General features: G+C 41.7%; 1 protein-coding gene across 1 annotated transcript in view; it reads right to left on the bottom strand.

Annotated features, from left to right (window-relative positions):
• PLCL2 (phospholipase C like 2) overlaps positions 1-25,248 on the bottom strand; it is a 272,326-nt gene that overhangs the window by 135,650 nt on the left and 111,428 nt on the right. The gene's annotated exons all lie outside the window — the stretch shown is intronic.

The raw sequence follows: 25,248 nt of genomic DNA, 5'->3' as shown, positions 1-25,248 counted from the left end.
TGAATAGCTTACTGTAGATTTTTGTTTCTGCTCCAGCAGCAAACTCTCTTGCTTGCCGGGAGGATGCATCTAAAGACTGCTACTTTTTGTATGAGAACAGTGGTCCCTGTATAGTGGGATGACATGAGTGCACTAAGTCACCACTACAGTGTTTCAATTAGGAAAGCTTGCATTGCCTGTTGTATACAGAACTGTAGTGGAAAATTCATATGCCTGGTGGTTGGGGTAGGTAAGCATGCTCACACAGTGTGCAGCGGTCTTTAGCTGGTGCCTCCAGAAAGGACTTTTCTTCTGCGGCAGTTTTGACAGTCAGCTCTTTGCAACTAGAGTTTTGATGCAGCCTGACTTTACTGGTTTAATTTTTAAAACTACAATCAGCCTTTAAGGTATCAAATAAATACACGTCGCACTTTTTTGAGTTAGAACACGATTTTAATCTGTTGTGCATTTCACCCAACACAGGGATGTTTAATCATAAAAAAAAATATCACACTGCATACTAGTTTTTCTTTACAAGTTTTTTTTTTTAAGTACGGTATATACACATCTTCCTTTCTCTACAACAGGGGTAGGCAACCTTTTGAGCACAGTGTGCCGAAAAATGTTTTCAAAGAAATTGAGTGTGCCGATTTTCACACTCTCAATCACGAAAAGGATTTTTATAAAGTAAATGCTGTAAACTACTTGAGTAGTAGTGAGAAATTAACATCCTGCACTCACATCTCAGATCAGCCCCAATTCATGTACTTTCACACCTCAGATCACTGTCCTCCCTGCACATCTGCCCCACCACTATACCACCCTGCTCTTCTGTCCCACCACTGTAACCCCTGCTCTTCTGTCCCACCACTGTAACCCCTGCTCATCTGCCCCACCAATGTTCCCCCTTTTTCATCTGTCCCACCACTGTACCTCCCTACACATCTGTTCCACCGCCGTACCCCCATGCTCTTCTGTCTCACTGCTGAACCATCTTCTCATCTGTCCTAACACTGAATTTATCTGCTCATCTGCCCCACCACTGTACCTCCTGCACATCTGTCCCACCTCTGTTCCCCCTGCTCTTCTGCCCCACTACTGCAACCCCCTGCTCATGTGTTCCCCGATGTACCTCCTTTCTCCTCTGTACATCTGTCCCACCGCTGTACCACCCTGCTCTTCTGTCCCACCGCTGAACCCCCTTCTCATCTGCACCAACACTGAACCCCCCCCTCACCTGTTCCACCACTGTAACCCCCTGCTCATCTGTCCCATCACTGTAGCCCCCTGCTTTTCTGTCTCACCACTGAACACCCCCTCTCATCCTTCCCGCTACAGTACCTCCTGCTCATCTGCCCCATCAATGTACCCCTTTTCTCATTTGCCCCACCACTGTACCTCCCTGCACATCTGCTCCACCATTGTATCCCCATGCTCTTCTGTCTCACTACTGAATCACTTCTCATCTGTCCTAACACTGAACCCATCTGCTCATCTTCCCCACCACTGTAACCCACTTTCTCATCAACCCCACCACCGTACCTCCTGCAAATCTGTCTAACCTCTGTACCCCCCTGCTCGCCTGCCCAACCACCGTAACCCCCTGCTTATCTGTCCCACCAATACACCTCTTTTCACATCTGCCCCATTGCTCTACCCCCCTGCTTTTCTGTGCCACCACTAAACCCCCTTCTCATCTGCCCCAACATTGAACCCCCTGCTCATCTGTCCCACCACTGTAACCCCCTTCTCATCTGGCCCAACACTGAACCGCCCTGCTCATCTGCCCCATCACTATACCCCCCTGCTTTTCTGTCCCACTGCTGAACCCCCTTCTCATCTCTTCCACCACTGTACCACCCTGCACATCTGCCCACCGCTGTACCCTCCTGCTCTTCTGTCCCACTTCTGAATCCCTCCTGCTCATCTGTCCAACCGCTGTACCCTCTTCTCATCTATGATATGCATGATATGCAGAGTGGTGAAAGGAAGCAGAGATGAGACACATCTACCTGTCCTGGCACACTCATCCCGTTTATCCATCTCTTGCATCAAGTCCACGTGCTTGTATGTGATGTATGTGATGTCACATACAAGCATCTGGAATGGATGCGCAATGATGAGCTCAGGTCAGGGGCATTTTCTGAAAGCAGTGGGCCTGTGTGCAGGATCATAAGTTGGGTCCCCGCAGCTGAGAAAAAGTGTGCTGAATACTGGCTGTGGCTTAAAGGGCCACAGAGTGCGGGGGTTCAGTAGTAAGTGACGCAAAGGTTTAGGAATAATTTCAACAAATTTCCCAGAAGCTCAGCAGTAATTCCACAAACTGTCACCTGATTGTGGTTCTCAATCTCAGTGAAATCCCTTCTTTCTGAGATTGGTAGTGGCAACCAAGTGAGTCATCTTCCTCCAGATGGTGGATGGGGCTAGCAGAACTGTGATTGGCTTTAGCAGTGGCCAATGACCGTCGTCCTCCTCCTGGAAACAGGGATCGCCCCCCCCTAGCAGAACTACACCCAATCTCTTCTCCATCACAAAAGCTGACAATCGCAGCTACAGCAAAGGTAGAGAACCAAACAATGTTTCCCATCTGTTACAATGTGTGGGGTTACAGTGCCTTCCCCTCGGTGTGGCATGGGGAATTCTTAAATTGAAATGCATTAGTTTCTCCCTGACACTTCCCTGTGCTGCACTGCTGATGGGGAGGGAGTTGAGTGCCGGAAAAAGAGGCTTTACGTGCCGCTTGCAGCACCAGTGCCGGGGGTTGCCTACCCCTGGTCTAAAACATATCAAAAGAAACTATTCAAAACTGTTCAGTATTTACTAAATGTATTATCTTCAATGAAACTCTGTACCAACTACCCTTAAAGTGAGATGTAGATGTAGTGAGAAAGGTAAAACATCGATCACTGACTGCAAGCAAAAAGATAAATCAATATAGAAAGTTATACAAGGATAAAGCTATATAAAATGGCAGAGTAATCATTGGTTATCAGTATACCAAACCAAATCAAATGACTATTATTTATTATTTCCCAAATTTCTATAGAAACAACATTATACATAATTTACAGAACACACAACTATTCATATCAGCCCCTGCCCCATAAGAGCTTACAATTAAAAGTTCCCTATCACACTTACACAAGCACACACATATAAGCTAATTTGTTCCAAAACCAAAGCAAAACACAGATGGACCATATATCCTTGTTTGGATTTGAATGCATGACCCAGTACTCCAAAAACCAAGAGTGTTACCCATTACTCTATGTCACCTACATCTACAGAAACACATGGGTATTTCATACTGACCTAGATGGTAGCTGGAGATTTTGTGAATACTATGGGTATGCATTTGATCTCAGGACTACATATAGAGTTCATGCTGTCCTAAGCACACATAAATGACGACAAAAATTATGTATTCATATATTTAGTTACTATAGTTACTAAAATATGTATAGTATTATAACTTCTGATGATAAAACTAGAATTTGAAATGAAGGCCACAAAACTTTGTGATGCAGGCCTGGCACTGGATTGTACAGTCCACTTATCCAGGGGGAAAAATAGAGGCAATGACTCGAATTTCCATGAGCTATAGAAAGTCTTGTGACTTTTCTTCACAGCCTCTGCATCCCAACCACTGATCAGTTTTTCATCTAGATTTAACCATGGATAGTTTGGTTCATGAGTGCCTAATAGTAAGTCTGCCTTTGCTCTGCTACCTTTCTTTGTTATTTTGGAATTTTGAATGGCTTAACCCCCAAACATGCATTGGTAATGCAAAGCACCAAAGGTCTTTTTTGTTGACAATTTAAAAGCTAATTAAAATGTTTGGAATGTACATATCAACATTTTATACCAGAAGTCTGCAAATTTTTGGAAAAAAAAGGACCAGTTTACAGTTCCTCAGACTTTAGGAGGGCCAGACTGTGGCCAGTGAGAGTAGACAACATCCCAGCAGCAGAGAGATTAGACTAGGCCTCAGGCTTGGTGATCAGTGGGAGTAAAAAAATAAATAAAAATCCTGTGGTCAGTAGGATGACAAATAGTCCCCCTTCACTGGTGTTAGTGGGAAGAATAGTGCCCCATTGTTGGTGTTAGTGGGAGGAACAGGGCCCAATTGTTTATATCAGTGGGAGGAATCATGCCTTATTGTGGGTGTCCGTGGAAAGAATTGTGCCTCATTGTTGGTGGGAGGAATAGTGCCTTGTATCAATGGTAGAAGCAGTGCCCAATGGGCCAGAAAAAGGCAAGCGAAGGGCTGCATCCAGCCCATGGCCTACACTTTGTTGACCATGGATTTAAACAAACAGTCACTAAACTCTAAAGTTCTTTAATAGACTACTTAAAGTGATTGTAAAGGTTTTTTTTTTTTTTAAATAACAAACAGGTTATACACAGAGCGGCCCCAATCCTCCTCTTTTGGTGTGCCCCGGTGTCATTCTTGGCTTCTCCTCTTCATCGGGTGCCCCCACCAAGAGCCGTTTTCCATGAAGGCATCTGTGCGGGCACGCTCACGAGTCCCGCTGCTGCGTCCATTGACACAGACAGCAGGCCCCGCTCTAGTGTCACTGGATATGATTGACAGCAGCGGGAGCCGACGAGCTGGAGTCTATGGGCTCATGCTCATTGCTGGAATGAACCGTTCCAGGTAAGGGGCAGCTGCAGCACAGAAGGTTTTTCACCTTAAAGCATAGAATGCATTAAGGTGAAAAACCTTGAGACTTTACAACCCCTTTAATGCCATGACATATTTTGGCCACACATAATGGCAAAAACAGCATAATACAACATTATACTAAGATACAGTGGGGTTTATGCATAAAATATTTAAACAGATTTTTCTGCTTGCCTACTATATAATACTATATCATATAGATTCATCACAAGCACTCTTTGTACAGCAAATGCCAAATTTTCCATGGAGACTACTGTAAGTTATGTCTGATGTAACTTATGTTTTACTTTGAGAGAACAATATCAGTTTCCCAAGATATACAGTGGGGAAAATAATTATTTGATCCCCTGCAGATTTCGGAAGTTTGCCCACTTACAAAGAAATGAAGGGTCTATAATTTTTATTATAGGTGTATTTTAAATGATAGGGACAGAATACCAACCAAGGCAACAAAGGAGTGTCTCAAGAAGAAGCACATTAAGGTCATGGAGTGGCCTAGATAGTCTCTAGACCTTAATCCTAAAGAAAATTTATGGAGGGAGCTGAAACTTTGAGTTGCTAAGAGCAACAGCCAAGAAACCTTAAGGATTTAGAGAAGATCTGTAAAGAAGAGTGGACCAAAATCCCTTCTAAAATGCGTGCAAACCTGGTCAACAACTACAAGAAACATCTTACCTCTGTGCTTGTCAACAAGGGTTTCTCCACCAAGTACTAAGTCATGTTTTGCTTGGGGATCAAATACTTTTTTTACTTACTAAACTGCAACTCAGTTTATAACATTTGTATCATGTTTTTTTCTGGATTTTTGGTTGATATTCTGTCTCTATCCTTTAAAATATACCCATGATAAAAATGATAGACCCTTCACTTCTTTGTAAGTGGGCAAACTTACAAAATCTGCAGGGGATCCAATAATTTTTTTTCTCACTGTACATCGTAATAACAAACTACATTTCTTATAACTCATATGCTTAGAAAGGTTCCCAAATCTGGATGTATGCTGGTTAATCTCTTTTATGTGCACTTACACATTTTCCAAAGTAGTCAAAAGTGACAATGACGTAAAAAATAATGTACTGATGGAAATATATGTTACATCTAGTTTTCTTAGGATATAAATCTCTCGCCCAGAACTGTATCATGCTGTATCAAATACCTACCATTTGTAATGTAAAAATAGTCTGTATCAAACTAATAAAACATAGCACAAATCAAATGTGTTCAAGCTGAGGTGGCTCTTCTAAATCTGGCCACAGACATTAAGGAGACCACAACAAAGTTCATCGACTCTGTCAAACTAAAGTATGGCATGTAATATTTCAGGATTCTTTGAAAAAGCACTTGAAAGCTGCAGCTGTCGGTCTAGTCGGGAGCCAGAAGATTTAGTAGTAACACACTGTGCTGTGACCAGGCTCCATCGGCTAGTCTTGTGCCAACAAGAAAGTTAAGACAGGACAAGGACAAAAGAGAGAACACTGGAAAACATATATTACAAATGTAAACCAGTCAAATAAACGACTGCGATGCACAAGGAAGCTCTATCACATACAGCGTAATCTGTGGTACCATTAAAGGCCGGATGCTATAGCCAGATAGCCACAATAAACTAGAACAAGTGCCTAAGGGCTAGTTTACACTTGCTTCAAAATATGGCCTCAGGCACACTTTGTTAAAGCTCTCTGAATGACAGTCAAAACTCCTGTCATTAAATAAAATAGTTAGCTTACAGTCCTGTTTACACCTTGCTTTTGCTTCGATGAGGCTTTGGTGGGGCTTTGGTGGGTCTTCAGTTAGGCTTTGGTGAGGCTTCGATGAGGCTTCAAGCGAGCTTTGCCATAGACTTCTATGGGGGCTTTGAAGACGCTTTGAAGCACAACTAAAGCGAACCAGGGTATAATTTTTTAAGCCAAACCAAAGCAAAAGCAAGGTGTAAACAGGACTGTAAGCTAACCATTTTATTTAGTGACAGAGGCCTTGACTGGCGTTCAGAGAGCTTTAACAAATTGTGTCCGAAGCCTTGTTTTGAAGCAAGTGTAAACTAGCCATTAATGTGTGTTGAAGCCGAAGCAAGTAGAAATGAGCCCTAACTTTTATGATTGATTTCTGGTGATATCAGTTGATGTAAACATCCCATAGTAACTTAAAGTGGGACTAAATACCTGATATACTCAGCGACGGGACAAAACATACCTAGAGGGGTCAAAAACGGGTTGTTTAGTGATCTACCAGAGGAGATTCCCAGACATCTGCAAACTCTCATATTCTTCATTCTTTTAGTGGCTAAAATAACTATTGCACGCGCATGGAAATCACCTGTAATCAACCGTACCCCGATGAAACACAAGATATCATGGATCATGATCAATGAAAAACTGACTAGTATTCAACGAGATAAGCAAGCTAGGTTTGAAAAAGTGTGGAATCCCTGGATTGCTCATCTCCAGGCTCCCTGAGGGCTGGGCTATCTTGTGAGGGGGACCCGGGGTGAAGGGACCCACCTGACCCTACTCCTTTCTCCCTTTCTTTTTTTCTCTTCTCTTTTTTTTTCTTGCTATCGGTTCTGTTATACCATATGGAAAATTTTTGGTAGGATGCTGCCAGGGGACAGTAAAGTCTCCCCAGATACACTTTATTCTTGATTATTATGTTTTGTTGATGTTTAACAGGTCAGGGACATTGATCATATTGGATAACGCATTTTTCTTTTAACTATTTCATGATGATTATTTGAACGTAAACGTCTGTATGATGGTTTAAAATTGTAATAAAAACTATTGAAACAAAAAAAAAAAAAAAAAGTGGGACTAAACATAATTTATGAAAAACTGCAAGCAGGCAGCTCTTTATTACAGAAGAGACATCCTACAGCTCTTCTGCAATAATAAACATTTACCGCAATGCTAGCAGTCTTCTAATGATTGCACACTACTGTAAGCTGGGCATGTGCAGCTCAGCGTTCATTCCTGGCACACTCCAACTGCGCCAGAATGGCGGACTCCCATGCACATGTTCAGGATAAAGTCATTCTCCGACCAGCCAATCAAGAGGCCAAAAACCAAGCCACCGTAAATATCTGGAGAGAAGAGGATAACGGCCAGCAAGGGATTTAACCACCACATCACTGGCATGGGAAGGGTCAGGGGATCAGGTACTTAAAAGTGTTTCTCCTCTCCCCTAAACAAAATGAGCTGCTGACCCTTACAGTGCGGGTGCAGTCCCTATACAAGGGATAATTTTACATTTTCCTGAGTTGGGCTTTAATACCAATGCCAGTGATGTCAGTCAGAGGAGGCATATATAGAGACAACTATACAACTTTATCAGTGTTACATAGGGCTGCTTAAAGTGGAACTTTAGTGAGAAAATTAAGTCCCGCTAGATCACTTAATACTTGTCTCTTTTGCAGGTATAGCTATGTAAAATATTAAAAATAAGTGCCTATATTGTTTAAAATCCAGTAATACACTGGCTCACCCTGCTCTGCACATGCTCAGTTTTCTCTCTGTTTTTAGGTACTGTGCCGAATGTATTAATCATACAGTTATAGCTGCACTAAGTGAGCCAATAATGATGATAAAGTGCAACCTATATAAACAAAAAAATGTTATACAAACAAAATAAATATATATATATATATATATATATATATATATATATATATATATATATATATATATATATATATATATATATATATATCCACAAATATGCTCTTAATCCTCAGTATGTGCTCGAAATTGCAACAATGCCCATAAAGCCATAAAGTATCCATCACATTTAATAGTGCTCTATGCTTCAAGTGAAACTTCAATTATATTCTTCTGTACAGACAAAAAAGCACTCAAGTGCCACCACCTTTGACAAACAACACCCATCGGATAACCATGACCCTATTTTGACAATATGGTGTTTATTTAATAAAGTTGGAGAGTGCAAAATCAGGCTCACCTCTGCACAGAAACCAATCAGCTTCCAGGTTTTATTGCCAAAGCTTAATTGAACAAGGTGAGGTTAGATGCCGATTGGTTTCTCTGCAGAAGCGAGCCTGATTTTGTACTCTTCTGCTTTAGCAAATAAACCCCTATGGATCCTAAGGCACTTTTCCCCTCGCTTCCATCAGCAATCCTCCCACAGGTTAAGATATAGCCAAAGAAAGAAAAAATCTTGCATGGTGTAAAATCCTCAATTTATTCAAAACTGCCCTAGAATCAAATGAATGCTCACTCACATTAAAAGGTGCACAGCTTTGACCCAGGAACAAAGCGCTTATGCATATTCAATAGCAGCTCCGACCGCTATTAACAATCCTCAGCGCAAGCCTTGGTACACATTCAGAGGCATCTCTTACCACAGTACATGTCAGCGAGATGACGTTACTTCCTGTCCAGTCTGCTCTGATGTGGTGTTTTGTCGCGCTGACATCTGCAGGGGGCGTAACTGTGCCGAATTTGTAGAAGCTGATCTGCTGCCAGCCTAAAGATTTACTGCTGTTCAGGAGATCTGGGCTTCAGCAAATGGCAGCCTCCGGCAAGAAGAAACAGGAGCAATGCTGGAGCCAATTTACAGCACACACTCATTTTGGTAGCATAATTATTCATGTGGAATGTACATTCCTTGCTAAAGAAGATATTTTTTTTTATCAAGTTGTTATTGGTAAAGTTCCACTTTAATGTGTTGCTATGAAACCCAGCTTGGATACAAGATAACCCCATCAGTATGAAAAATCATATGGTTTCATCCTTCTTTGGATCTATACTTAAAAAAGATCTTGAAATGGTTAGATGTATGCAACTGCAGACAGATGTTATTAACTGGATAAGGAGGAGAATAAAATATATTTTGTGGCTGCCTCTAGTCTAGAATGTTGAGGATGTATGCCTGCCTGGTATATTTAGAATGTTCAAAGTAAGAAAGGATATATGGCACATAATATAAAATAGAAATAAAAATGAGCCTTTGTTGTCTACAAAAAAAATAGTCCTTGAAAATATAATGTGAATCCAGCAGATGTAAGCAGTATATTTTCTTTACATTGAAACGTAATGGCACCGGCATTGTGAAAACTTGTCAAAGTTGACCGTGACATTTTACTTTAGATTCATCTCTGTATCTCCGGAATCATGGTCAGAATCTATCTGGCAATAAGTATATTCTGCTAAAACAAACCACTGGCAACGTGTGTAGCATTCTACATTGCTTCTAGACATTCATAAAAGGGACCTAAAGGGGCATCAAAGAATTTTCATATGGCTTATAGAGTGCCACTGAAACCCCAAATTTGGAGCATTCTGCTGGGCATATTATGTCTGGCTCTTTCGGATGGTCCTGTTGTTTTAATGGGTGTCCACCCATTTTACTTATGGGCTAATGGAAAAGGAGTGGTAGGATCACAAGCGGATCAAAATCTGAGAGGTATATTTCTTCAGTTTTTAAGGTACTGGAGTGCTATACAACATATGTGACCAATTTAAATTAGGATTATAGAAGGATCAATACAACTGACACGTTATATGTTCATATACAATATACAGTAAAACCTTGATTTGCGAGCATAATTCATTCCAGAAACATGCTTGTAATCCAAACCACTTGTATATCAAAGCATTTTTTTTACATGGTATAAAAGAGAAGAGAGGCACCTATAAATGTAGCAATAAGTTGCTAAATGTTGTACCTTCATTAAATGTAACCATATTGCTACACTAATGCCCCATACACACGGTCGGATTTTCCGATGGAAAATGTCCGATCGGAGCATGTTGTCGGAAATTCCGACCGTGTGTGGGCTCCATCGGACATTTTCCATCGGATTTTACGACACACAAAGTTGGAGAGCAGGAGATAAAATTCTCCGACAACAAAATCCGTTGTCGGAAATTCCGATCGTGTGTACACAAATCCGACGGACAAAGTGCCACGCATGCTCAGAATAAATAAAGAGATGAAAGCTATTGGCCACTGCCCCGTTTATAGTCCCGACGTACGTGTTTTACGTCACCGCGTTCAGAACGATCGGATTTTCCGACAACTTTGTGTGACCGTGTGTATGCAAGACAAGTTTGAGCCAACATCCGTCAGAAAAAATCCTAGGATTTTGTTGTCGGAATGTCTGAACAAAGTCCAGCCGTGTGTACGCCCTATTAGAGGCGCCTCTCTTCTTTTTTATACTCCAGTTGTGACATGGCGCTACTCTTATATCAAGACATCGCTTGTATATCAAGGAAAACTGTATTAAAACATTTTGCTTGTCTTGCAAAACGCTCTCAAACCAAGGTTTTACTGTATGTGTAAAATATTGTTCTGGTGATATTTAGACAACAATCTTAAAAGGAGAAGTTTGGGCTATATAAAAAAAAAATGCATACTCAACCTCCATGCTGCAGCATCGGTCTAATGCTGCAACTGTCCCCCACCGGCTCTAAGACTGAGAACTGAGCGATCACATGACCGCTCAGTTCTTGGTCTTCTTAGAGTGGACAGTCCCTGCTCTCCGCTGTGCCACTTCAGCACTCACTAGAGCTCTGGGCTGGAGAAGGGGCGGGAGCAACTACCAATCAGGAGGCCGGGTGGATCCCGGCACTACAGTCGCGATCCTTCCAGGAACTTGGAGTGGCTCTCTGCGACATGAGCTGATTGCGATCTTTAGCCCATTGTGGGCTGATTCTGGGTCATAACAGAACAAAAGTAAGTGTACTCCTATGAACTAAAAGATTAGTACGGCCAAAAAAAAGCTTTGCCCACACTTCTCTATTAACGCATCAGCACAGCAGAGGAGCCATAAAACAGGTTTTAATGCACTATGGCCTGTCTGGAATCTGTATGATGTGACATTCTTGCATATACCTTCCAGCAGCAAAGTATGCTGATAGGCTACATACTTCCAACATTATACAAGTGAGAGATGCTGAGAAGTTTGGTGCTACTTTTAGTCCTCAGTTTGGTACATTCATTCGAAACTGGAGACACCTATAAGCCAGGACCTCTTTCCATGGCAATAAGAAAGACGCACAGCATTGACCAAGTCATGTCATTATCATTATGACATGTGTAGCTGCCAAAATATGCTCTATAGAAATACATTCTATGTAACGTGTGCTGGAAAACCATGCACCTTGAATTGCAGACTCTGAAAAAATATTTCATTTTCTGATATAGTCACAGTATTAAATAATAACTGTAAATTGATACAGCAGAAGACATTAATCCAAATTTTTACCAAATTATGAAATAAATAAAAAAAAAAAGTTAAGGCATACAAGAGTAAAAGCAGAATAAAAAGCAAATGCACCAAACATCTACAATAGGTAAAAGCTGTTTAAGCACTTCATGGCTACCCATGGTAATTATAAGTAATTTCACTGTCATTTGTAACGGGAAGATGCAGAGATATAGAATCAGATCATTTCCGTGTCAATCATTTTTATTATTTTTTTTTTTTTCGAAGCAAAAAAGGGAAATACAATGCATAACAACAAAACAACTCTTACATAACACTGCAAAGCATGTACACAAGAAGATGGTAACAATGGGGCTGGACCATCCAGTGGGTCCGGTCTGGTTGCATTTAAAAAAAAAAAGGGTAAAAGGGGGAAAACAAAATAAGCAAGAAGTGAGGAAAACTATGCATCAGAGTCCATCTGCATGGTAGAATCTGGTCATTTCAGTTGTGTGCTTCCCATCCCCAAGGTTTTCTATACTGTCCATAGACACTATTGATCTCATGATGGGGAAACACGTGTTGTCTCTGGTGCTGATGTCTGCAAGGAACAGTCAAAGATGTCAAAAGGCCAAGCTGAAATATTAATGCTGATGCAGCATAAGGAGGTAATCAGCGCATGTGGGGCCAAGAAGCATGAATATAGGAAGAGACAGAGTGACAGAGAGATCAGCTCACTACTGTGCTGCTTCTCCTATCACTGTCCAGTCACTGGCTGAGGCAGGCTCAGGATGACCTGGGCTCAAAGGAAGTGGGTTGAATGATGCTAGCCATTAGACTGAAGACATCTAGCAGCAGAAAAAAGTAATGTGGGAGAAATCTCCTGATAATGGGTGAATATTGCAAACGTAAACATATAAGAGGAAGTTAATGGAAAAAACAGCTAAATTATATTATTATTCTCGGTTAATGAAAAACTTTTTTTTCAATGTCACTTTAACTGCAAATATAAAATGTCTGGTCTACACATTGCAACTGCTCAAAAACTGCTCTACTTTGACATATTACACAATGCTTTTAATTTTGCTATAAACACATCAAACCATATAGTTCCAAATATGAAACCTTTTGTTTATACCGCATACCACAATAAAACTAAGTGACTAAACTCTACTATCTTCATATCCTCCTGTTTCAGGCATTAAACACATAAAAGTGTAGAAGTAGAATAAAAAAATTAAAAGTAGAAACTGAATGCTTCGCATTAGAGGGGTCTCCCCCAAGACATGTATACTAATATTATATAGTCAAATCTATATCCAAAAGAGAAAACGCATTTAAGCTGAACTCTGAGAATTCATTAAAATCGAACTTGCAGTGTCCCCCCCTCACCTATGCTGCAAGGGTTAAATGTCATAGAGGCGCAGGGATAAGGTGTCACCATGACCTTATTTCTGGCTCTATCCATGAGACTGGTACAGCAATGCTGCCTCCAAGGTGCTTCAGGCCATGGTCTCATGCTTGCCTCCTTCACATACAATGCAGAGTTAATAGCCCTGTACTGTATGTGATGATGATAAGCAATATTATTCATTCCAATATAAGTGCAAACTGCTTGTAAAATACAGCACAACGCACAAAATCCAGCCAAGTGGTGTGTTGATGAAAGTGAAGCAAGTAGAAATAATGTATTTTTCAATGTGCATTCATTTTGACTGCGTTGTGATTTACAGCATATTACATGAACACTATATGGCTAAATTATATTGACGGCCCTGAGTTCAGATGTTTCCACTGAAGGGCACTTACTGTTAATGCTACAGCATGCAGTACAAAGGCAGTGTGTACTGTTACAAAGTACAAAGACATTGTAAACAATTGTACTCTTCCAATCCAGTTGTGGTAACAGACTGGGGAAGGCCCTATTCTGTACCGGCAGGACTGTGTCCCTGTGGACAAAACCAACTCCTTAAAAGCAGAGTTCCACCCACATCTTTGATTTATTTATTTTTTTATTACTATTAATCTTGCATAATGCATTTCAAGCTATTCTTATTCTGGTCATTAGCGCTGCCTTTATTATATATTTATCTTAAAAAAATACCTTAATTTTTTCCTTCTTGTGGATTCCCATCTTGCTTGTGGGCAGGAGAAGCCCACAAGCATATTCTTCTGGGATACGGCGCTGCTGTATTCCCAGCATGCACCGCCCGTTCTCGCCCATGCACAGTAATAGCACATAGCGGCGCTGTAAACTATACAGTTTGCCATCACGGAAGTGCCCACCCCATTGTTATGGCAACCTAGCCCTCGGCGCTGCCCACTGACTCCTGGGAAATGATGATACACATCTCCCAGGATCAGTAGTGAACAGAGGAGCCGAGGGAAGTGACGTCAGGAGCCGCGGTGAGGAAGGGGAAGATTAGAAGGGACCACATAGCAACAGGGATTAAAAGGTAAGTAAAACAAAAAACATTTCTCCAAATGTCATTTGTTATGTTATTTGCTGCACATTTAAGTAAAATTATTTTTATGGGTGGAACTCCGCTTTAAGGACGTGGTTAGAGGAGTCTGGTATGCAGGAACTCGGGTGGCCCGCACACAGCCCTGACCTCATCCTTATGGAATATATTTGTAAAGAATTGGATGCCAACTACAAGCCAGGTGTTCCTCTCCAATATCAGTACCTGACACCACAAATGCTTTGTTGGCCAAATGGACACAAATACCCCAAGACACACTCCAAAGTCTTGTGGAGAGCCTTCCTAGAAGAGTGGAGCTTGTTACAGTTGCAAAGCCAGTTCAACTCCATATTAATGCCCATGCTTTTGTATATGGATTTCCAAGTTCATATAGGTGTGATGGTCAGTTGTCCACAAACATTTGGCTATATAGTGTAAATGCAGGCAGGGCAAGTAAGCCCTTATTATTGTTTTCTGTACACATTTTCCAGAGGGAGGATAATCTATACGTAGCTTCATTCCTTAGAGTAGAGTTCCACCCGTTTTTTAGTTTTTTAAAAGTCAGCAGCTACAAAAAGTATAGCTGCTGACTTTTAATAAACCGACACTTACCTGCCCCACGATCCAGGGATGTGGCCGCCCGGAGGCTAGCTCCTTTCCTCTGCACCGTCATGGTAACTGTGGGCACCCGGCCGTGACAGCTTACAGTTTCACGGCCGGGCACGCACTGCGCATGCGCGTGACGCGCTGCGCTCTCCTATCCCGGGACCTGAGTTGTGTCCCAGAAGACTGATGGCAGGGAGGGGCTGCCTAGGGCGAGAGTCGCCTAGGCGGCCGAAGATAGGAAGCAGGAAGCGGGACAGGAAGTCCCACGAAAAAAAAAAGGTAAACACCCCCCCCCCCCCAAAAAAAATGACATGCCAAACGTGGCATATCAGGGGGCGGGGAGTGCTTAAAGTGGAAGTTCCACTTTTGGGTGGAACTCTGCTTTAAAGCTGAACTAAACCCCCCAATTACTGTCACCTTCCAGAGATACAATGGTTACATCCCTTGCTGGCCACTGTCACCTTCTCCCTGGGCTACTTCCGGGTGCCAGGTTTTCAGCCTCTTGCTTGGCCAGCAGGAGATGTAATAATCCGGCACATGCACACAGGATTCAGCCATTTAGGCAGATTTTTAGGGTAGGTTTAGTTCTGCTTTAAAATGCATGTAAAGTACAGTTTACCTGCAGCACAGTTCATCATTATGTAACAGACATATGTAATAAAAAAACCTTTTTGAAGATGCAGCAAGGAAGATTTTTAACCACCGCACTGCACTGTATGTTCTAGGGCTGGCAATACTGCTGCTTGCCGCCCCGTCTCCTCCCGCCTAGTTAGAATTCTGTTATTGGTGTAGGGAAACATGCGACGTCCCCCCACACCCACAATGCAGTGCTTGAGGCCTGAGCAGTACATCACCAGGCCTGAGAATTGTCACCTAGTGAGCAGGCAAAAGAGTGAGCAAATGCCGACAATAATGAGCGTTTCTTTTCAGGGACAGCTGGTAGCAGCTTTATAGTAGGACTCTAGACAAAACTTTTTTTTTTCTGGATAGACCAAGGGAGGGTTATATTCCCATTCAGATTTTTTTTGCCATCTGTGTCCTATAACTTTTCTGGGGACAACCCAATGATGTTCTTTTACTTTCATTTTGGATGATAATGCTAAACAGGACTAATAGAGAGGGTGAATCTATTATAGAGGGCACAGACAGCAATAAAAACTCACACATGTTCTAATACCTCTGCACTCTATCCAAAACTAAAAAAAAGTTTTGCCTTTAGTTATACTTTAAGATTGACGTCAGGCAGGCGATTCTACTGCTGGAGACAAATCGCCAGCTACAGGGTTGCTAAAGAGGCTGCTTGCCTGTCCTGATGGAATCGCTCCCTCTGTAGCCACATATCACTCTGACTCTGCTAAATCTCGATCGCCAGCGACAGGAATGACATCTCCCTGACTCAGCTACAGAGGGAGTAAATCCATAGAGACAAACTGGCAGCCTTTGAATGATCATGCCACGGGTCGCTAGTAGCAGTCACCTGTCTGACATTGGTAAATCTGAATACCAGAGGGCGTGTTTGGATTTAGGTGACCACAAGTGACAAAAGTTTGTATGTTCAGCATCATACATAATAAAAAAGGTCATTTGTTAACAGCGTCTTCTAAATGTAAAAAATTTAAAAAAAGAATTTTTATTAGTAATGATGACATGCTTCCTCTGGTTTATATTAAAGCAAAATAGCCTCTTTTACAATGCTTTAGGAATGCTTGTCATATTTCACGCTGCAAACAAACTGCAATAAGCTATTCCACTATTTACAACAACATTCTTTTTAAAAGCCAGATGGTAACATTAGCCAGTTCGTATTCTGTAGAATACAGCACATACAACCTAAATGCATTAGGATGGACTGAAATACAAACTATTATTTTATTTTTTAAACAATTTTCACAGATGTAGTACAATTTCGGTCTTCATCTTAAAAATGTGCAATCAGAAACCAGATTGGGGGATTGCTAAAAGCGGTTTTCTAATTATGTAGTTATGGTTTACAGCACAGCAACTGCTCATTTCATTATCAAAAAACTCCTAGATCTCCCAGTGTGCATTGATGTGTGTCCTGATCATTACATGGTAAAGGAAGGAGCATACAGGAAAAACAATCAGAGATGTACAGGGAGAGCCAGAGGGTCATGAAGAAAGAGAGACAAAATTAATGAAGATTATTGACTGTTTAATAGGCTGCAGAATGGTTCTGTTCCTTGTAGTTAGCAATGACACAAACGAAAAAGATGTCAGTAGCATCAATAAAAGAGAACCAGCAGGGCAGTTGATGGAGAGATTTGACAGCCAGCGGCAAATATGCCCCTGTCTTAACTCTAAGGCAGCCGTCTCCAAACTGCAGCCCTGGGGCCAGGTGTGGCCCTTTGCTCGCCTTTATCTGGCCCTTGGGGCACGATTCCACCAACTGACACCCATGTTGGAGCACCATTCCCCCTACTGACACCATCAATAGGGTGCTATTCTTCTCACTGATATCAACAATGGGGCACTATTCCTCCTATTAAAAACGGACAGTAAACTGGCCTTTTGCTTAGAAAGTTTAGAGACCCCTGCTCTAAGGTTATGTTTACACGATCCATATGCTAAAATTATCGGTTATAGGGTGTGGCCTGATGTCCGCTGTGTCTCCGTTATGTAGAGCACTTGGTTCATGCTCCGGTACTCCACAGAGTTTGTAACATGGGCAGAGGGCGAACTAGATGCCACCAAACCTTGACTTAGATGGAGTTTTCTCTCTTCTTAAGCCGATTCTATTCTTGCCTTATTCTATACCCTTACCTTATATGTTTTGCTCAACCCTCATCTGCTTTTGGAGCATTAGTTAAATAATGCTTCCCTTTTCTACGGAACAACACCTGATCCATATGGCATATCCTTTCTGCAAGAGATCGTTTTCCTCCATGTTACGCATTGCTTTTTTAATCAAAAATATACCGCGATACCATTTTACGATAACATTGCCTTTATGTGATCATTTTTCCTACGTTTATATTTTTTTATTTAATGCACCTCATAACTGTAAAAATGATCGAAAAATGCCCAACTTGACCTCAGTGGATTTATCGTTCTTGTATTTTTCTACCTGATAATCCTGTAACATTGTGTTATATTCTATGTTTGTTATTCTTGGTCTCTCAATAAAATAAGATTGAACTAATGTCCGCTGTGTGTCAGCACCTTGTGTTTTTACATCGGTGACCAGCGCTACCGTCTGGTGAGCTTCAGTGCATTGAAAAAAATTGCAGCATGTCTGCATTTTTCCACAACTCACTGCAATCCACCTAAAGGCAGCAATGCAGTGTGAAGAGGATGTATAGGAAACAATTGTATTTATTTGCCCTTCCAGTGACTGGGGTTAATCCAATGTATAAAAATGCTAGTCGCCACATATAGTGTGAACAAGATCTAAATGTCTTGTGGATCTAGTGTATGTACAGCCAATACATTTTTCTTGGGTTTCTTATTTTTTCTTGTAAAAGGGATAGAACACCTGCTGTCTGTGTCCCTAATGGGGTTATTCAGATTCTCTTTTTGTTAGGAAATCCAAAATTTCAGAATTGTCACCAGAGCAGTTCTTATGTCTATAAGCATAAACATGTTACAACTTGTAGAGTTCATGCGACTTCTCAGAAGTGACAGCCAAAGCATTTTTCTCAATTTAAAACTTCCAAAAACTTAACTCTTTGGTGATCAAAGAGCATAGTGAAAGACAAGTTATATTGATTTGAGTTTATAAAATTCAAACAAACAATCTTGCAACTTGTCAATGGGGCCATGCCAAATTTTAAAAAAAAAGGCGTCAATGTAACTCAGCCAAGTGAGAATATAGTCTGAGTACATGGATGACTCATCAGACAATAAAAATGAACGTTCCCAATCCCTCAGGTACAAATTGGCGTAGGATGGGGCACAACGGGTCCCCATTATTTTATTATTTATTTTATTTCAGGTACTTATATAGCGCTGTCAATTTATGCAGCGCTTTACATATACATTGTACATTCACATCAGTCCCTACCCTCAAGGAGCTTACACTCTAAGGCAGGGCTTGACAAATTTGTTTGGAATCTAGGAGCCAGCTAAAAAAGTTAGGAGCCAGGTTTTTTTTTAAACGACCGACAAAGCTTTATTTTCAATCTAAAAAATAACCAATCTTAAATTTACACAGAAAGACCGCCCCGCTAGCGGCCGAATAGGGCCGCTAAAATGACGGTAAAGCGGCGCTAAAAATAGTGCCGCTTTACCGCCGATGCCCCCCGCGGCTCGGTGTGAAAAGGCTCGAAGGGTCCAATCAGGTCCGCCTGAAAAACTGACAGGCGAACCTGATCAGACAGCCCGTGTGAAAGGGGCCAAGCAGGGAGATTTTAATTAAGAAAAAAATAAACAGTTTTTACTTAAAAAAATAAAAATAAAAGCTATTACGAAAAAAAAAAAAGGCTATCCCCACATTCATTATTAGGCAAAAGGTGCCAGATGACGCCCGCAATCACTTCCTTCTCTTCTCCTCCACTTTGGGAAGGAGATGGGCGGGCAGTGAAAACAGGCAGGGAAAGCTCCATTAGCATTGCATTAGCATTGCTGGTTGTGTTGTCATACCAACGGCCACCACAAGATGGCACCAGATTCCAGAAGTACTGCAGGAGGCCGCAAAGCCACAGCCTCAATTACCAGCCGGCACGGCCCGACATGATTGCACGGGGGGGGGGGGGGGTCGGAATTCGTACGGAGACAGGGTACCCCAGGTGTGCCGCCCCAGGCGCCAGGTCGCTAAGTCTAGTCGCAAAGGCGATCTGGCGCCCGGGGTTTGTTGAGCCCTGCTCTAAGGTCCCTAACTCACATTCATACATACTAGGGACAATTTAGACAGGATCCAATTAACCTACCAGCATGTCTTTGGAGTGTGGGAGGAAACCAGAGTACCTGGAGGAAACCCACGCTGGCACAGGGAGAACATGCAAACTCCAAGCAGGTAGTGTCGTGGATGGGATTCGAACCAGCAACCCTTCTTACTGCTAGGTGAAAGTGCTATCCACTACACCACTGTGCCACCCATCACTATGCCCTGTACCTGGAGGAAGTGGGAACCATTGAAGACAAAAACATTGTGATGTAAAATAAAAGACATGGCCTCAGAGTACTGTTTACTCTGACAGAAAAAGTTTTTTATAACCTGAATAATTTTCTTGTGAGGGATAGAGCAATAGAGGGATTCAACATTGGTCACTAGGAGAGCCTTTGCTGGAATGGTCAGATTTTCGATTAAATAAAGAAAAAGCTGAAACTTCTGAGGCAGAAGTTTGGGTATATTTTGTGCCATACAACATCTTGGGATTCTTCTTGGAAGTGCACTCATCCTATTTTATGCTATGTTAAAAACTCTAATTGTGAATTGTTTGATATATTAAATGGTTATATTGTGACCATTGTTATGTTGTATATACATTTATGCTGCAGATTCCACCACTCAAGTCCCTGAAGACGACTCAAACTCTTTAGAAGCTGAAACTTACTGACATACGATAGACATCTATTGAAGATGGTCTGTGTGGTGGTTTTCAATACACATTGATGACCTGTTTTTGCTTATTTGTTTTTATTCAAAACTGCTGGGCCTTTTGGTCCTGTCTTTTTAATGGTGTATATAAAAAAAACTAATATTTTATTAATAATTGAGGTGGAATGCTTGGTGTCTTGAAAGTCTCACTTCACATGTTTTTTATACTGTTTAAATTATTTGGGATGTGCCACCTTCAATGCCTTTTGGTCTAATGGAGGCAAGGTTGCATTGTCAACAGAGCAGAGTTGAACATTTTCTAATGGGGACACCACCCTATTTGGGTGACAGTCAAACCCGTGTGACATGTCTAAGAGGGGAATTCACCTCGATTTGAAGTGATCTCCTCTCATTTACTGTTGTATGTACAGAACAGGAAATTAAGGGAAATCTCCTTACATGCAGACAGCAAAAAGTTTTTTTTTTAATCCCTTCTCTACTCTATCCAAAACAAAAAAAGTGGCTATACATAAACCCTAAACGACACATAAGCCACCCATAGATTAGTCTTTTTTTTTCATTCAAATAGCGGGTTGAACAAAAAAAAGACTTGATTATCCATTCCACACAATCGAAGTAGATGGGGGAATCCTTTCTGCTGAGCCTTTGTGTTTTAATCATGGAGCAATGGTGTACCAACATTCGCCCCGGGTACCACACATTGGGGGAGTGTCAGGAGATCATAACTTGAGTCATAAAGGTGCAGCTTCCTGCCTATGTAAAGAGACAGGAAAGTATCGTCGGCTTCATCAGGCTCACAGGTAAGCGAGTCAGGTGTAGGGTTCCCCTATGTAGTACAGATCTGGGTGTCCTCCGGTCTGTGTTGGTCGGTTTGGGAGGTTCGGTGCACAGGCTGAGCTTGCAGTGTTGTAGGGTGGGATGTCCGGTGACTCTGTCCCCCTTCCACCGCCCGGGGACCCCAGAGGGAGCGGCACTGAGCCCCACCACTGCCCGACAGCCGAAGCCATATCTAAATGAGGCTCATTGTGAGCAGAGAGAAGGAGAGGTGAGAGCATCGGAGGGGGGGGGGTCATCATCTCCACACTGGAGACACTGAGTACCAACCTACCTACACAGCATTAAACTACAGCCACCACTCATTATACACCCAGCACCCAACCTACACCATAGGCATGCGCAGGGGGTGTGCCAGCCTTCCCCCCATGTTGTGCCTCCCCACCACAGTGCTGCTGGCTTCCCTCCTCTCCCCCGGCTGCTGCAGTAAGCGTTTCAGGATGGAGAGTGGGGGAAGGGGCAAATCAATGTCATTTACCAGCCCCTTTCTTTTCTAAATGAACACAGTGAACATACTCTCTATATTTATTCATAACTGAAGCATAGTAGACTGAGGAACAGGAAGCCCCTTAGCACAGAAAAGTGCAATTTCCTATGACCAATATATATCAGATCCTTAAAAATATAAAGAAGGCATATCACATGCTCAAATTATTCTTCTTTAGATAAAACGATGATAAAATGTATCCGTGTGATGTGCAAAATAAGGTGAACAAAGTGCTCAGTTGAGAGTGCACTAAAAGATGCAATTCCTATGATAAATGCATAACAAATCCTTAAAAACATATAAAGACGTATCACATGCTCATCTTATAGAAATATATTCATATAAATATATGCAACAAAACTATTTATAGGTGAGAAAAGAAGGTAAAATGAATAGTGTCCATAAAATATAAAGTGCAGGATGGATTGGTGACTGTATATTAACAGTATAAGCAAAAAAATAAAGTGCTGGTGCTGGTGACAACTCTCTGGCATGGAGTGCTGATGGCAAGTGACTTCCTGGTTTCTGTGCAACGTAATGTGTGGATGTCCCCTTACCTTACTGCTGTAAGGTAACAGCATGTGGGTATAAGTCTCTATAGAACCAATATGTCCCCTGGCAATCTCCCAGTCTGGCGTATCCGGCTCCGCTTATGTGTGTCTCTAATCTAAAATCCGAGTCCCCTTTTTTGTCCTTGGTGTATCCGCATCAAGTAGGCCTTGCAGTGGTGCATGGGGAAATGTAAAGAGGAATGCACGATAGTGTAGTAGTTTTGAATATTTATTTGGTAACAAAAAATAAAACAGGGTATTCACAATAAAAAGCATCAAACAGGCATGTAAACACGAGCAGCGAGCTCGCTCACGTCACATCCGGTGCCTACGTCTTTATACGTTTCTAAGGACAACCTTTTGTACCACCTGCCCCACTCTATTAGATTGTAAGCTCTTCTGAGCAGGGCCCTCTTAATCCTCTTGTATTTTATTGTATTATAACTGTATTGTCTCCCTTTTATATTGTAAAGCACTGCGTAAACTGTTGGCGCTATATAAATCCTGAATAATAATAATAATAAGGAATTGCATCTTTTAGTGCACTCTCAACTGAGCACTTTGTTCACCTTATTTTGCACATCATACGGATACATTTTATCACCGTTTTATCTAAAGAAGAATAATTTGAGCATGTAATATGCCTTCTTTATATTTTTAAGGATCTGATATATATTGGTCATAGGAAATTGCCTCTTTTAAGAGTATCTTTTACTGAGCACTTTTGCACTTTATTTGCACATTATTAATTTTACAACACAGCATTACTTTCATTTTATACTTCATTTGGGTTCTGATATTTCCTTCAGTGTTTGCAGCAGTACCTACTGTATATGTACAGATTTGGTTAGCGCTGGAATATCTATTCTTTCACTGCCCCGTGCAGCTAAAGCTAAAGATTAAGTTATGTGTGTTTGAGCTTTGGGGCACACATCCTAATGCAAAAGGCTGCGCACACCTATGCCCAGCACCCAACCAAAACACAGCATCCATCATACACCCAGCCTGGCACTACAGCAGTGGCATACCAACAGGGGGGCAGTCTGCCCTGGGTGCCACACATTGGTGTCAAGCCGGGGCCGCTAAATCACTGGGGGTGTCCAACATAGCGGACAAGACCAGCATCACATCACAGAAAATCCGAGTCCTGTCACACTGCTCCACCACAATTATATCAATAAGGTTATTTGGAAAAAAAACCCTGCCTTCAGCCACGCCCCTCATGGTGATTGGGTGTGTATCGCATCAGGCGGATGCTTATACTCAAATATGTTGGAGGGTCGGGTAGAGCCAGCCATGCAGGAGATTCGAACTGAAACAGACTGAGAGGAAGAGCAGCGAGTACCAGGCTGGAGGAGGGGGGAGCACCAGCCAAGTGTGTGACCACAGAGCCCGACCCTGCACGGTGAGTGTTATGAGGGATTATTGAAGATGGAGGGGGCATAGGGGCAGATTATTGAAACTGGGGGAGTGTGGAGAATGCCAGGTGTGGGACAGAGTGAATGTGTCTTCTCCTAAGCCACCATTACTCACCTCACCACCTCCACCTCTGTCACAGCTGGTGAGAATACCCGGTACGTCCAGGTATGGTGGACCATGTGACGGTGCTCGGGTCTAGCAGCCAATCGTATTGCCTGTATGCTGTCACATGATCAGTGAAAGGGAGGTGCCAGATATAGGATGGCAAATATATAGCCAGATATAGGTGCCAAATAGGTTGGCAGATGCTCTTGGTATGCCCCTGCCGTGGGGAGACTTCTCCACTGTCAGAATACACTGATTAGCTCTGCCGGTGTTGATCCAGCGGGAAAAACTTGACAGGGTGGTTGTACAGAAGCTGATCGGTAGATTAACCTCTGTACAACCATTAGTGCCCATATGAGAATCAAAATTTGTCCGGTCCCTGCTGAACAGGCCAAATTTCGATCCATGAAAGGCCAGCTATATTTGGGCCAGACAACACAGTGGAAAGTGGCAGCAGTAAATATTTGGGGACACATTCTGGTTCCTGGCACAGAGGGTTCTCAGTTTTCTATGTCAACCCCTGTCTATGATAAATAATATTTACAAGAAATTGCATTTATTGTTAATTCACGCATGCCAACTCTTGCAAAGCAAACCTTATTTCTAAGAGCCGTGAATAACCAGATTTAGTAAGGTATAGGCAATACAGCATGAATATTTCTCCCTTCAGTAGTTATTATGGCCCCTTCTGGGCAGTTTATTCAGTGGAATAAAATGAACTGCAGTTCGTGCTAGTAATTTAGGTCCAGTTGAGCGAGTTTAATTCTTGGTAATCTTCCAAATACCTTTTAGGAGGTTTTTAGAACATTTAGAGGAGGTTGATAGTGTAGAGCTTAAGACAGCTAAATCGATATCTTTACAATGAAAATATAGTCACCAAGTTTTTACAGGCATAATAAAGGAAATCATAGGGCTAATATTGAGAGTTCACTTTAGACCAATTTTTACATATATGCGCTTCCAGAGGGAAGAAATAGATTAATATGGACTGTGACGTCTTAAAAAAAAGTTAAATGCTCAGAAGGTTAAGCGTACAAGATAATACATAAACATATGAATTTATGAAACTACAGAGGATTTTTATAGGAATGGTAGATCTCAACACTATCTTCAACAAATCTTATTATGTAATTTAAAAAAAAAAAAAAAAAACTTATAAAAAGTGCTCTGTCATGAATGTCATTCATGTATTCCAATTTAAAAAAAAAAAAAAAAAAAAGCTCAAAGGCTGCAGGCACCATCTATGGTGGGGTTCAAAATATTTTAAAGGGTCCAGAGAAAATAAACATTTACTGGTACAATGCATATTGATGTTTATCCAAAAGAAAAAAAAAAGTTTTAGTTTAGTTTATTTTGAATAGAGTTTTTTTTTTTTTTTTTTGCTGTCTGCACCCTACTATAGATTTAATTTCCTGTCCCACAGACACATCTGGAGGTGAGAGGGAAT

Source organism: Aquarana catesbeiana, linkage group LG05 (genome assembly GCF_042186555.1).
Source record: "Aquarana catesbeiana isolate 2022-GZ linkage group LG05, ASM4218655v1, whole genome shotgun sequence".
Classification (NCBI taxonomy): domain Eukaryota; kingdom Metazoa; phylum Chordata; class Amphibia; order Anura; family Ranidae; genus Aquarana; species Aquarana catesbeiana.
Note: the sequence above shows the minus strand (reverse complement) of the source record. Positions and strands in the feature narration are given on the sequence as shown.